The following is a 13,475-nucleotide window of genomic DNA, read 5'->3' on the forward strand; positions in this document are numbered from 1 at the left end:
TACCTATATATACGTCCGCAATGGTCTGAACAAGTGTGTTTGAAATGGCAATGCACGCTATTATTGACGTAAAGAGCTGCCATATATATATGTCTCTATAAATACGGTCATGCCATGCAAAACCAGTCAATTAAGCAAATTAATCGAATAAATCCCAATCCGAACGTATATTATGGGGGACTAACGTGTCGTACTTACAAACACCAGACGGACGGTGCTATTAAACTTCCGAGTATAATTAAATTGTTTGTAAAAAAGAGAAAAAAGAAAAATGATGTAATAAAATCAATTGCGATTTGATTAATGTATCGCGCACTGAACGACGACGATATCATATTATTGTTAAACTTTCAACCGACAACATATATCTAGAAAATGTATAGTACCTCCTTGTAAATATTTTATAATATAATGTAGACCGTACTACACATTCTCCTTCAAGTATTCGATGATTAAGTTTTTGAATATTTATATATATACATATGTACATTTTTATATATATTATGCCATATAACTATAAAGATAGTCCCAGTCTGATAAGTACTCGCGAGCCGATTTTAGTCAATATGCCAGTGCCAGCGTTCTGCGCGTTTCTCTTGACAGGGCAATTAGACGATGTATATACACGAGTACATAATATTATGCTAGAAATTTCAAAGCACGACTTAAAATGCATTTTTTCACTACTACTCCTCTCACACGCCATGGTACCACCGCTTATAGTTATATAAGGGCTGCACCCTTTCTATTCCACCGTATATATTATAATTTATAATATATCACACAACGCTTTCTCCGGAAGGAAGACACGTTCCTACGACTTGTCTTCGCGTTACGACTTGGCAGGGTATAATATGTATATATACTTATAATCGGTAGTATACCTGTACACACACACACACACACACACATACACCAGGTTTACGGTATACCGGAATTTTGATTAGGTACCCGGTGCCATCGCCTAGCCGTACAAACGCCCGAACGATACGGTTTAAGTGTAAAACGCACGCAAATGTACAAGTAGGTAGGTATATATCCTAAATACAATATGGATATCGTAAACACGTATATACTGCTGCAGGAGCTATATATGTATATAGGTACACAGTATACACACACAAAACGGGGTCATGGGTCAAAAAACACAAAACTCTTAAAAAACAGGTAAACGGGGGAGAAAACACGCGGTACCTCTGCACATAAATATGTGTGTGTGTATGTGTGTATGTATATATTATATACTATACAAGAATAATATGGTACACGAAATTCAAGGTGAAAATTTAAAACCCGCACCACTAACAGCCCTCCTTCACACTGGTAGAGTGTGATGGTGATGGAGAAGGGGTTGGTTGTGTGTATGTGAATATATATATATATATATATATTTTCCACGTTGCCCGTTCAACGCTTTGCCTAAATATTATTTTCCGCAATGCGGGTGCAACGACGACGACGCCAGGCCGCAGCGTGCCATGTTTCGCGACGCCGACGACGGCCAGCACGTATTATTATACACGCGCGTAGTAACGATAACAATATAATATTATATTATACATTATACTCGTGTGTAGTGTGTATGTGTTTTGTGATACGACGTGAGGATACGAAAATGGGTCATTGATGGATTATATATTATATATATATATATATAATATTATTATATTACATACCGAAAATGTATACCGTTCGGGCGCGAAGTATGTCCAAACAAAAAAAATCATATGCACACACGCGTATCTCACGCAACATACATAAACATGTATTATGGCAAGAACCGATCAATCATCGACATAACTAATGGAAGAAACTGTCGAGGTTTGTTTCATTTTCCAGTCCAAATGATAAATTTTACAAAATTATTGAAATAATCCAGTTACAATGTACCTTCATAATATATACCTAACGTTATTACGTATATATTATTATAAAACGCCATTATACAATGATGGAGTAGGCGAGCGAACTTTTAGGACGTTATTTTTTATTTAAAGAAATTCCCACCGAGATTAATACTGTATCATTGTCTATAATAATCGATGTTATAACATTATAAGCCATGTAAATACAAAATTTACGTTTTACTATCTATGTAAACGGTAGCGTCTTACATCGAGCTTAAGAAAGAAAAATAAACTGGTGAACTCGGTATGCTGTATATGATTGAACAAATTCAATAAAATTGTACATTTTCATTGAGTAGTCCCGAATAATATAATATTCTCTAAATATATGATAAATCATAATTTATATATTTATATTAAATTTAACAAAAAATATTCTTAGCGGAAAACATGTGTCATAATATTTTTAAGTATTCATGACATTCCATTTATTAGTTATGTCTAGTTATGAATATTGTCTGTTTTTTTTTTTATTTGATGTTATGAAATAACAAAATAAAAATTTAGATTATTTATAAATCCATTTCAAAAAATGTTTATATAGTAGTCATATGTTAATATTATTATTAATAAATATACATACTTCATTCAAAATGAACAATTTTTAAATACTTATACTCACACATTCACTCTTTAAATATAATATTTCACGTTTTTAATGTAGAAAAAAATTAAATTAAAAACAATATTTGAGATTCCATATTTTTAAATGGAAAATATAATTAATAATTATCATTTTATACGAAAAATTTCGTACAATATACCAGTTTATACGTAGGCAATAATTATTAATTTTAAAATTGTAAAAATGAGATTTGTAAAGTTTAATTATTACAATAAAAAATACCTAGAATTGTATTATTTATTAAAATAAATACCAACAAAATAACATTTATATTTATTGCATTAACAAGATTCGAAGGGTTGGTCGATGAAAAATGCATTCGCTGAAAAATTGTTGAGCGACGTATACAATTTTTTTAATGGTTTTCTCAATCAAAATTATCACCTCTATAAAACTCAATACTGCAGGTAATTGATCAACACCATTCGTTTTTCCTTTAATCATCATTAGTATCGTGTACTATAGACTCCTATCGACAGTAGCTTTTAAATAGTTCGAACGCAGTAATCAATTAAACTCCATCATTCGATTTGGGTTGAAACCGAAAGACATATTGTAATTTGTAACAACAAAATATAATGAAAGATTTCCTTAACATATATATTATGGCTTACACGCGTACCTACACGAAGACTTTTCTGTAATATAAAATATATAGGTATAATATTATATAGTACATTAGTGTACAACCCGATGGGCCACATTAATCTAAGGCGTAATTTCGAACGGAATTAATCTAATGACAGTGAAATGTAACGAACCAATTCAATTTAGGAGAATTTATCGACTTTATCAAGACCCGAAAGTTGGAGAATGTTATTATTTTGATTCCGTGGAATGTGCCATATTAAAACTGCACGATCGCTTTCGGAAATACGAACAATGTTAACGCGTACATGATAATTCGAAAACTATGTCGCAAACTATCTGCAGCACTGTACAGTATTACATTATTATTAATGTTGTTGTTGTTGTTGTTTTTGTATGTTATTATTATACATGTGCACCTAAACTTAGAATATAATATACGCATAGACGGAAAAATCCTGTCGAAACGGACGGCGTTGCAGCGTTATGCACGTATGGCGTCTTCGGCGCGCACGAAGTGATTTGTAATTGACCAAAACAATTCGAACAAAAGTTCTGTTTCCGTTCGGTATACGTCCATAAAACGTCGTGTCGCGTATCACAATCGGACTGTATATCGATAGATCGCCGCTGCCGCCGCCATTTACGCCTAATAGAGGTAACGCGCGCGTTGTAAACGTTTGTCAGCGACAGTATGCAGTTTTATTGCTAAACATAAGTTTGCGTACGGTCGACCGGCTCCGGCGTGAAATATCGTTTGTACACAACATTTTCATTTTGCGGGTGTGTGTATGAGGTCCGAGAGAGCAAAGAAAAATCTCATCAAAATGACTCGGTACTCGTATCCGGGGGGAAAATCAATATCTTCTCTCTCACTCACTCTCTCTCTCTCTCTCTCTCTCTCTCGCCGTCAGCCGCCGCCGCCGGCCGTGTCCGCGTTCCCGGTCGTGCCCACCTCACCGATTCTCGACCACTCCGACAGTGCGCCCCCTTGCCAAACCCATTCCGCGACCCACCGACGCGCTACCCCACGCACTCCCGATGCCCAAGACCCCGCGCTTCATTCTCAGAACGGTCTCGTGTCGAACTATCCCCGCGGTTTTCCGTAACCGTCACGTTGTTTTCTTTTTTTAATAACGACAACAACTTCGCTCAGTGCGTACGGTGCAAATAGCTATTCGGCGCAATGACCATCGTTTTACTTGAAGACGATCATAATTATTATTATTATTATACCGACGAAATTTTTAAGTCCGTCGGGGCATGACCGCGGCACTATTGTAGCAGATTGACGTTGGCGCCATTGTTTGCCTTCGACCGGCAAATTATACGAAAACTTCGGTTTAATCGGTTCGAATCTTACAGATGCGCGTACACGACAGGGACTGATGGCATTATCAGGAGCGTATTTTATTTGGATGCAAAAATTCTGAATACATTTCGACGGCATGTTTTCTACGTGCATATTTATATATAATCACGCACACAACGCTTTTCTCGTTCGCATTAAAACATTCATTTTTAGCATCCCGTTCTACCACTATATATACAATCGCCACCTCCACCACTACGACCTCTTCTGCGTCGTTTCCGACGACACTCTAATTATCTACAGTTTTTCAGCCGTCACACCGAAATGTCGACGTCTTTGCGATCTGCAAAAAGATATTTTTTGATGGGTTACGTATTCTTTTTCTCAAAGGAGAAAGCACTGAATATAATATTTATACAACGATAAAAAAAAATGGTAGCATTGTATATATATTATACCTATATAAGTTTTTGCTTTACAGTGACGATGACATCGAAAACCTTTCACCACCACTACCACCACCCTAAACGTATAAATTATAATGGCTACAAGACATTTTTGGTGCAGTACATACGATAAGAACGAGGTCTGTCAATGTTGTTCACGCCAAATCGGGTAAAGAGTTCTTTAAACTCAGGGAAATCTTTAAATATCAATTATCGTACCTATGTATTTTTTTATAGAATAAACAGCGGTGACGATGGTGTGAAAACATCGCGTGAAGCCAACAGACAACGATAACGCGCGTGCGTCAACTTATAACATAAAAACGATAGAATATTTTTTTATATAGATAGTATTGTAATATATCACGTACCTACACTCAACACGGCGTATCAACAATATTTGGGTACGCGTCGGTAAATGTAAAAAATGGAATCGAAATTTTATTTGCATGATAGGTGTATTACGGACTACGGTATCTATATAGATGGACAAACGACGCGACTACATAATTTATTACTGTTACCACCATGCAATACCTATACCTATACACCTACCTGTAATATGTCGGGTATAAGAACCAAAAACATTAAAATATCGTTATGATCGCGGTATTGTTGCGCACAACGTATACATTACGTTATTGTACTACGATATTGTATTGTGTAGCCACGTGCGCGCCTTTTATATTATTATTTATTTCAAACAGTATAATAATTAGTTCGTTATATCACGCAAAACACATACATACATTAGTCGCAAAAACACACACACCTATAGTGTATAATACACACGCTGTATACACGATAATTTATTTTAAATTCTATAACCACGTTCCTCCACTTGCTCGTTTCAAGCCGTTTTACATTGTTTTGTCTGCGCCTCTTGTCTCTTATGTATAATATATATATATATACTATACAGGTATGATACAGTATATAAGTACTAAGTAGTTATATATTATATTATGTAGGTTTGTGTGCGTGTGTCTGTGTATGTATATATTGTATAATGTATATAAAGCGCGCAGGCGATCTGCCTAGTTACTCGCACCAAGCTCTTTTGACATCGCCTCAAGTGCTGCACCCGAAAAGAAAACCGATTTAATTGCTTTTGTTCCATACATCGCGACAATTCACTCCACGCTTCCAAAACATTCTTATAACTTGCTCAATGCATATATTATATTGTATATCATGTGTGTGTGTGTGTGCGCGCGCGCTCGCGCGACGATTACTCGGGCCACTCGAATCACTGATCAACGAACCAAACAGAAAAATATATACATACATTTCATTATATAGGAGTTGGCTTGAAAGGTTTACCTGATATGCTGACAACTACTAGTCGAGTGCGTGTCATCAACCGTTAAAATACACATATATACATATCACACACACGCACACACTCTCCTAGTGTGGAACAATGAACTTTTGTCATTAAAATTTAACTGTGCCGGTTTACTCGAAATTAAAATATTTTTGGTTGCATAGAAGTATTTTAGGTATAACATTTTTATATAAATATATATATATATTTCCATATTTCGCTTTTCACCGTTTATAAGTATTAAAACTCCGTTATTTCTACAACCATACACACACCATCGGATAAATTGACCGCCGTCGCGAATATCACAGTCTCCATTATGAAACTCTATGTACCCAAATATAATATATTCAGTGCCACGATAAAGTAAAAAATAACAGAAATGAACACAATGCTTGGTTTCTTTTTAATGCCTAAGAAAATTGCAATGAAGTTCTACTCGAAAAAACAACAAAAACAAATTAAAAATAAATGAGTAACTGCGTACAGTGAAGATTTGATCTTGAAAATGAAATTATTAAATTTAAAGCCTTAGTTGAATATTATTTCGAAAAAAGAAAATTATCAGAGGACCGTTGTTTAAATCATCGATCAAATAAACGTATAACTTACTATTCTTTTCCAGAACTTTTTATTTTCATATCGTTTTGCAGCTCTAAAATTAAGACCATTTTGTTAATACTGAATTTTATATTATATTATGTTCTTGCATATTAAAAAATATTATATATAAATAGTGATTAATATTGATTATTATGTATTTACTTAAGAAATTACTTGGTAGAATAATATTATACCAAGAGAGACACTAAAAAGTTTCCAATGGTATAGGAAGATTTGGTAACATACGCCACTAAACATTAACAGTATATTATATGCGTATATAATTATAATAAAATATAATTACTTATATTCTTATTCGTTGTGTTGTGTACACACATAAAATAATACAAGTTATACAAAAATATAGTTATTTTTTAAATATTTCTTTTAATCATTGTTACTATATAAAAGCAATAGGTACATGTACATTACACATTACATATATAGTATATATATCTGTCATGGTGATCTACTCGTAATGAAAGACAGATTTATCAACTTTCACGACGAATTTCTTATCCATACAATGATACAGATAAAAAATACATTCGTAGTATTAGGTATACATTTATAAACACATACGGAATCGATGGGCACACATCACTTCACTTGCACATATTATAGTATATACTATATAGTATATACCATTTATACACAGAATGATTCACAGCAGGCTAATAGCTCTTTTTTTTTCTTTAATAATGCAGTTATTAAAAATCTGATTTTTGGAATTTTTAAATTTACTTAAAGATTGTATTAACAAATTGAGATTTTTCGTACTATTTATGGAGATATAAATTTCTATTTTTTAATTGAGAATCCCTTTTTTCACATAATTTGTAAAAATAACCCAAGTATAATAAAATAGAATTAATATTAACTCCAATATTACATCTAAATTATGTTTCTGTAAAATCATCTTTAAATTAATTTAAATTATTTAAAAATAAATTTGTATCACAACAGAACTTTCTTTAAATAGTAAAAAAAGTTTCAAGAATTTTAAAATAATATGGTCTTTAAGTATAACTGAATATTCAAAAAATCAAAATTATTTATATTTTTAATATATATAAATATTTACATGATTTATATTAAAATATTTTTTCAATATTAATTCATTATTAATAGAAAAATGGGGATGAATGTGATGCTTGGTAAATGGTTACAGGTATGGTTGCATATATTATAAATTTTAATATATATTATATATAGGTACTTATAAATGTGTGTATTATAAATACGCACTTACACTAATAATGTACGCCATAGTTTGTCGATACAATGTCACATACAAGCTATGATATAGGTACAATCTCATTATCTAAATTATTGTACGGCAAACTCATACACAATAATAATATGAATTTCACATTATTAAATTGTGTGTGTAGTATATTATATTATTATTATTATTCGGTTTCTCGTATCGTAATATTATTTGCCAACAAGCATTACGGACGTTTGTACATTATAATATCTCGTATAATATATTATTATAATATGTTATTATATATTCTGATGTTTGTTCCGCCAGCGCTTTTCGAGTACCTATATATTATTATACGGATATAATATAATACACGATAATGGATGTGAGTAGGTACCTATGTGACGTTTATTATACATTGACTGACGACTAATCGCATTCTCCTCAGATATACGTCGTTTACACGTAGTTTTACTTACAAATTGCTTGATTCGATAACATTTCAAACTGTCTGTACAACGTGACGGTGACGAGTTTTCGCCTCTGCGTATAATAAGTAGGTGCTACCTACTACCTATCTATAAAGACGTGTACACAGACAAACGGACATTTTCTGCATCGCGTAGGCGATATCGTCGCTTTGACAGTACACTTTGTATCTTTCCAAAGTAATATAATATATTATAATATTCGATAGACGCCAGTTTCCATCCCAATATATTATAGCGATTCGGAAGCAAAAGAGATTTTTTTTCAACAACAAAAACGAAATGTCTTATCACTGTTCGCCAAATACCAACTAGAAACTTAAGATTCGCGCACTGCAAGCCATGTTAAAATATTTTAACGCTAATTGTTCTCAGTCTATTACCTATAATATGATTGGCGCAAAGGTTATCGAAACGTTTATACAATCGTTGTGTCGGAAACGAAATCATTAATATAAATATTTGCCCTGAACTTGCAATGATGACTTATAACTTTTATATATTAATTACGGATCGTTGAACGTTTTCGTTGAGTTGTAACAATAATAATATTATATACCTAATACAGCAATTACGTACGGATAGAGTTGGGAATCATTCGACTAATTTTCAAACAAAATCGAATAATTTTCAGTAATTTTAATTTAGTTACGTATTAAAGAACAATGGTTAGCATTGTATTTTAAGTTCACGATTGTAAATCTTCTTTTATTTGAAATAAATAGAAAAATTCTATAAATGAAACAAATATAGAACTATAATATCTAAAGAAGAAACTAGAGAGTAAATAATTCGAATATATCTGTATTTTGTATTAGCATTATGTTTGAAAATTATTCAATTACATTTTATTCGAATAATTATAAAAAAAAAAATCATTTGAATAATTTTTTATTCAATAATATTTTGCCCAACTTTAGGTACGGAACGGTTATGATTTATAGCGTATATATTTATATTATTTTCAAATATTATAAGAAATTAAAATAAAGGGTACTGCGCACAACGCTTAGGCAACAAAAGACAATGTTATCACATTATCTATCTTATATACCTAAATATTATATTTATATGTAAAATCTTGCATAACAATTTAAAAAAAGTTAAGTCATATAACTTATATAAATTAATTAATGTAATTATTACTATGATTTAAATTATATGTATCAAATACTTTAATTCAAAAACTCTATCGGCCGGTTGATTATTAGTTTATTAGTTTATCACTTATCAGTATTGCTCTGACTTAAATTGCCTTTCCTTCACAGTAACACTGATGTTTAATAAATTCTATAGAGTTAAGTTCCTATTTTTCCGCGCCGTCCCATTTCGCCACATAAGTCTCTAATTATTTTTGTTTTGAAAGATTTATCATTCGAAACGATCTTAGTACTATACTATCTGAATTTGTCGATCGTTAATTTCCCGATAATTATATTAATAAAATAGATTAAAGAGTGTCGTGGTCGTGATGGCGATAACTACACAGTCAGTACAGGAATTGTATAATTATTATCATCAGTGTCCATGCAGTTTTATTTTAAAATAATAATGACAGAGATTCAGTATATATCTATACAATGAAAAGGGAATGGCTTGCTTTTAATAACAATTATTTAAGAATTGATAAAACAATAAGAAATAAAAATATTGAAAGTTTATTGAAAACTGTGGTTGTGGTACTCGCGTGATAATTTAAAATATATTCACAGTATATTCAGATAAGTTTTATTATCATAATCACAGCTCATATCCAATAAAAATTGAAGGAAAACAGTTTAAGGCCAAATAAAGCTGCCGGTTTAAATCATGCCAGTATATTTGAATTATAGTCATATTACGAAAAAAACATATCAAAATTGAAGATAATATGAAATTTCTCCATTATGGAAAACAAGTTAAAAACATTTTTAAATAAATACATTAAGCTCGAACAAAGAATTTGTTGTCTTAAGGAGAAAGTAACAAGAAATCCTCTACAGATAGAATGGATTGATTTCTTATCGATATGATAATTACATAATTAAACACAATGAATAATTCTATTATGTATTATTAATTACACTTATTCTTACTGATAGAACTTACAGTTGAGTTACCAGATACTAAGTAGTGATCTATTATTTTTATATTATTATTATTATTGTTGTTCTGCAATTATCAAACAGTTTAGTTTAAATGTAATTTTAGTTATAAGTTATATTGTTATCTTTAATTATGACTGTAAAAGGTACTTAATAATGATCTATGCAATTTTATATTATATTTTATTGAATGCGAGCTGTTACAAATATAAATATATAATATATAATTACAATAATAAATTTAATTAGTATGTAACTTGTAACTTTTAAGTTATATTCAGTTACTCTAAGGTTAAATTAATAAATTCGGTGAAATGAAACAGTGATAAAATAAATTCAGCGAAATGGTATGGTAGCAAAATTAAACCGATGTGAAATGGGATACGACCGTTGTGAATTGGACGATTATAGATACATTTCGTGGAAATACCAAGCAACTAGACAATCTACATATTTCTTATATCATATTTAAAATTAGTTTTACTTTTTTTTATTTAGAGGGGGAGGATAATGTTAGTATTTAACCTATATAATGTAACAATATTTACTATTTTGAATTTTCATATAGAATAAATATAATATAATATTATTCAATTGAAAATGTTATAATTGAATAATTTATTAGATGTTATATACGACATAGAACAGCAGTCCCCACTACGCGGCGCTTTAACAAATTTTGTGTGGCCCGCACTAAAATTAAATTTTATTTGTTAAAATCTAACATCCTGCACTTTTGGAGTAAATAAAATACTTCTTTTGTGATTTTATTATATACAATACATTTTAATTATCTTATCTTAATATTCTTATATATTATAATAATAATTATTAAAAATGTAACTAGGCATTTTTATACCCGGGGAAAAATATATGTGCAAACGAAATTCCCATTTTAGATCAAATTGATTTACTGCTTGTGGCCCGCAATTATTTTTCAAAATTAATACTTTCCAAGATCTTAGTGGGGTCCGCTTATCTAAAGAGTACAATAATGCACTGCAGTGAAATTGCCGGACTGGTAAGTGTTACTAAGTTGCGATCGCTACCGGGGTCGGTACTCTCCTGGACACTCTTAATAAGAGCAATAAATGTTTGAAATTATAACATAATTATTTATTTTGCACTTAATCAGATGGCCGTAATATAAAAAATAATGTAATTCAGTTTAATATATAATTTTATTTATATACCCCATATTAACAAATGTTTATACATTAGTACATAGTACATATATAATATTTTATATAGTATAAAGTAAAAATAAAATCTTTAGAAGTTCGAAATTCAGAAGTAGTCAAAGAACCTAAACTCTATAGGTAAATGCATCATCTATGAATCGGTCAATATCAAAGAAAATTAAATGTATAATATATTCTTGTATAATTATTCATTGTCATTTTAAACTAGTTATTATTATTTTTTTTTGTTCTTAAAAATCTATTGTGTGTATAATATCATTTATTAATACTTTTTGTATAAACTATAAAGGTTATAATGTCACAAATATTTATAAACAATAAAAATCTAGACTTGAAGCTACAAATTACAATCCTACTCAGTCCACGGGAATTCCTTAAAATGTATTAATTTGTTTATTAAAATAATTTTTTGTTTACCAAAACGCACAAAATGATATTTAACTAAAGTTTTTTACTACTTTTACCAACCTAAAAAGACCAATAAGTTCTTATTTATCATTCCGAAGCTCGGACAACAACAACAACAACACAAACTCACCATTTGTCTTATAGTCTAAATTAAATTATTTTTTTACTCTATACGACTATAATATTATATTATACTTATATCTTTAGTCTTAATGTACAATAAATTCGTATTTAATTTTGTCTGTTAATTAAATCGTAATTAATTGTATATTACATATTTAATTTACAAATCGTGTTTTTTGACCGCATAAGCAATGCATTTTCCGTATTAAGTATACTTATATATATATATATATATATATATATATATGTAAGTACTTATATTTCAAAGATAATATTAGAATAAATCTTCAGTGAAGTACTTTAATATAATTTTCAATAAATGCACTTTAACTACTTAAAGATAGGCAAATAATGATTAGTCAAGAGATCGAAACATTAATAGATTTTGTTGTAAATTAACCATTTTTCTATCTAGTCATTCAATAATTCCTAAGATATTTTAACATTAGACTTACAAAAAAAATTGATATTGTTTTATTTTATTTAATATGTCCAATCATTCATGTATAATTTCTTTGAATATGTACCACTATAATTACGCTGACTTTTCAATTGTTATAACATACTAATATCTAATATTCATAATATTTATAATACCATAGAATCTCTTACCAAATTTTCAAATTCCCAGTGAATTCGATCATCAAACTACAAATCAGTGGTAAATGTTCGACCACCCACTGGCCTAATTTAAATCATTAAAAAAAATAACCCGTGACATTTATTTGGTCAACCAATCTTAAAAAGTACAACGTGAAACGAATAAAACGAGTAAGATGGAAAAAAAATTAATAAAATATTTCGTCACTGTTTCTACAATAAAAAGTTGTGCTGAACTTGTGGTTTGTGGTGCGATACGAGCGACGGCTAACGACTGACACTCGGACTAAGGCGACGTTGCTGTGTGTTTTTCCCCCCATGGTTGTACGCAGGACCGCATTGCGTCGTCCTGTACCTGCACAAGCACAACTCTTCCCATTTTGATTGATTCGGGGCCGGGAAGCGGGTGTCAACGGCAGGAAAAGAATTTTCGGCTTTCCCTCCCCCGTTCGGTGATCTTTTCAATCCGCTAACGTTTCATACAAGGAACGTTTCAATGACGTCCATGTACCTGTACCGATTATACCGTCTAGGATTTCGGCGACGGTTGTT

General features: G+C 30.7%; 1 protein-coding gene across 2 annotated transcripts in view; it reads right to left on the bottom strand.

Moving 5' to 3' along the window:
• Positions 1-13,187, bottom strand: part of LOC113551803 (acetylcholinesterase-like) — a 33,749-nt gene extending 20,562 nt beyond the window's left edge. For both annotated transcript variants that reach the window (XM_026954296.1, XM_026954295.1), the window contains exon 1: positions 12,936-13,187. The gene's annotated coding sequence lies outside the window, so the exon portion shown is untranslated. The remainder of the gene's footprint in view (positions 1-12,935) is intronic.
• Between the last annotated feature and the right edge of the window lie 288 nt (positions 13,188-13,475).

Source organism: Rhopalosiphum maidis, chromosome 2 (assembly GCF_003676215.2).
Source record: "Rhopalosiphum maidis isolate BTI-1 chromosome 2, ASM367621v3, whole genome shotgun sequence".
In the NCBI taxonomy this organism is placed as follows: Eukaryota; Metazoa; Arthropoda; class Insecta; order Hemiptera; family Aphididae; genus Rhopalosiphum; species Rhopalosiphum maidis.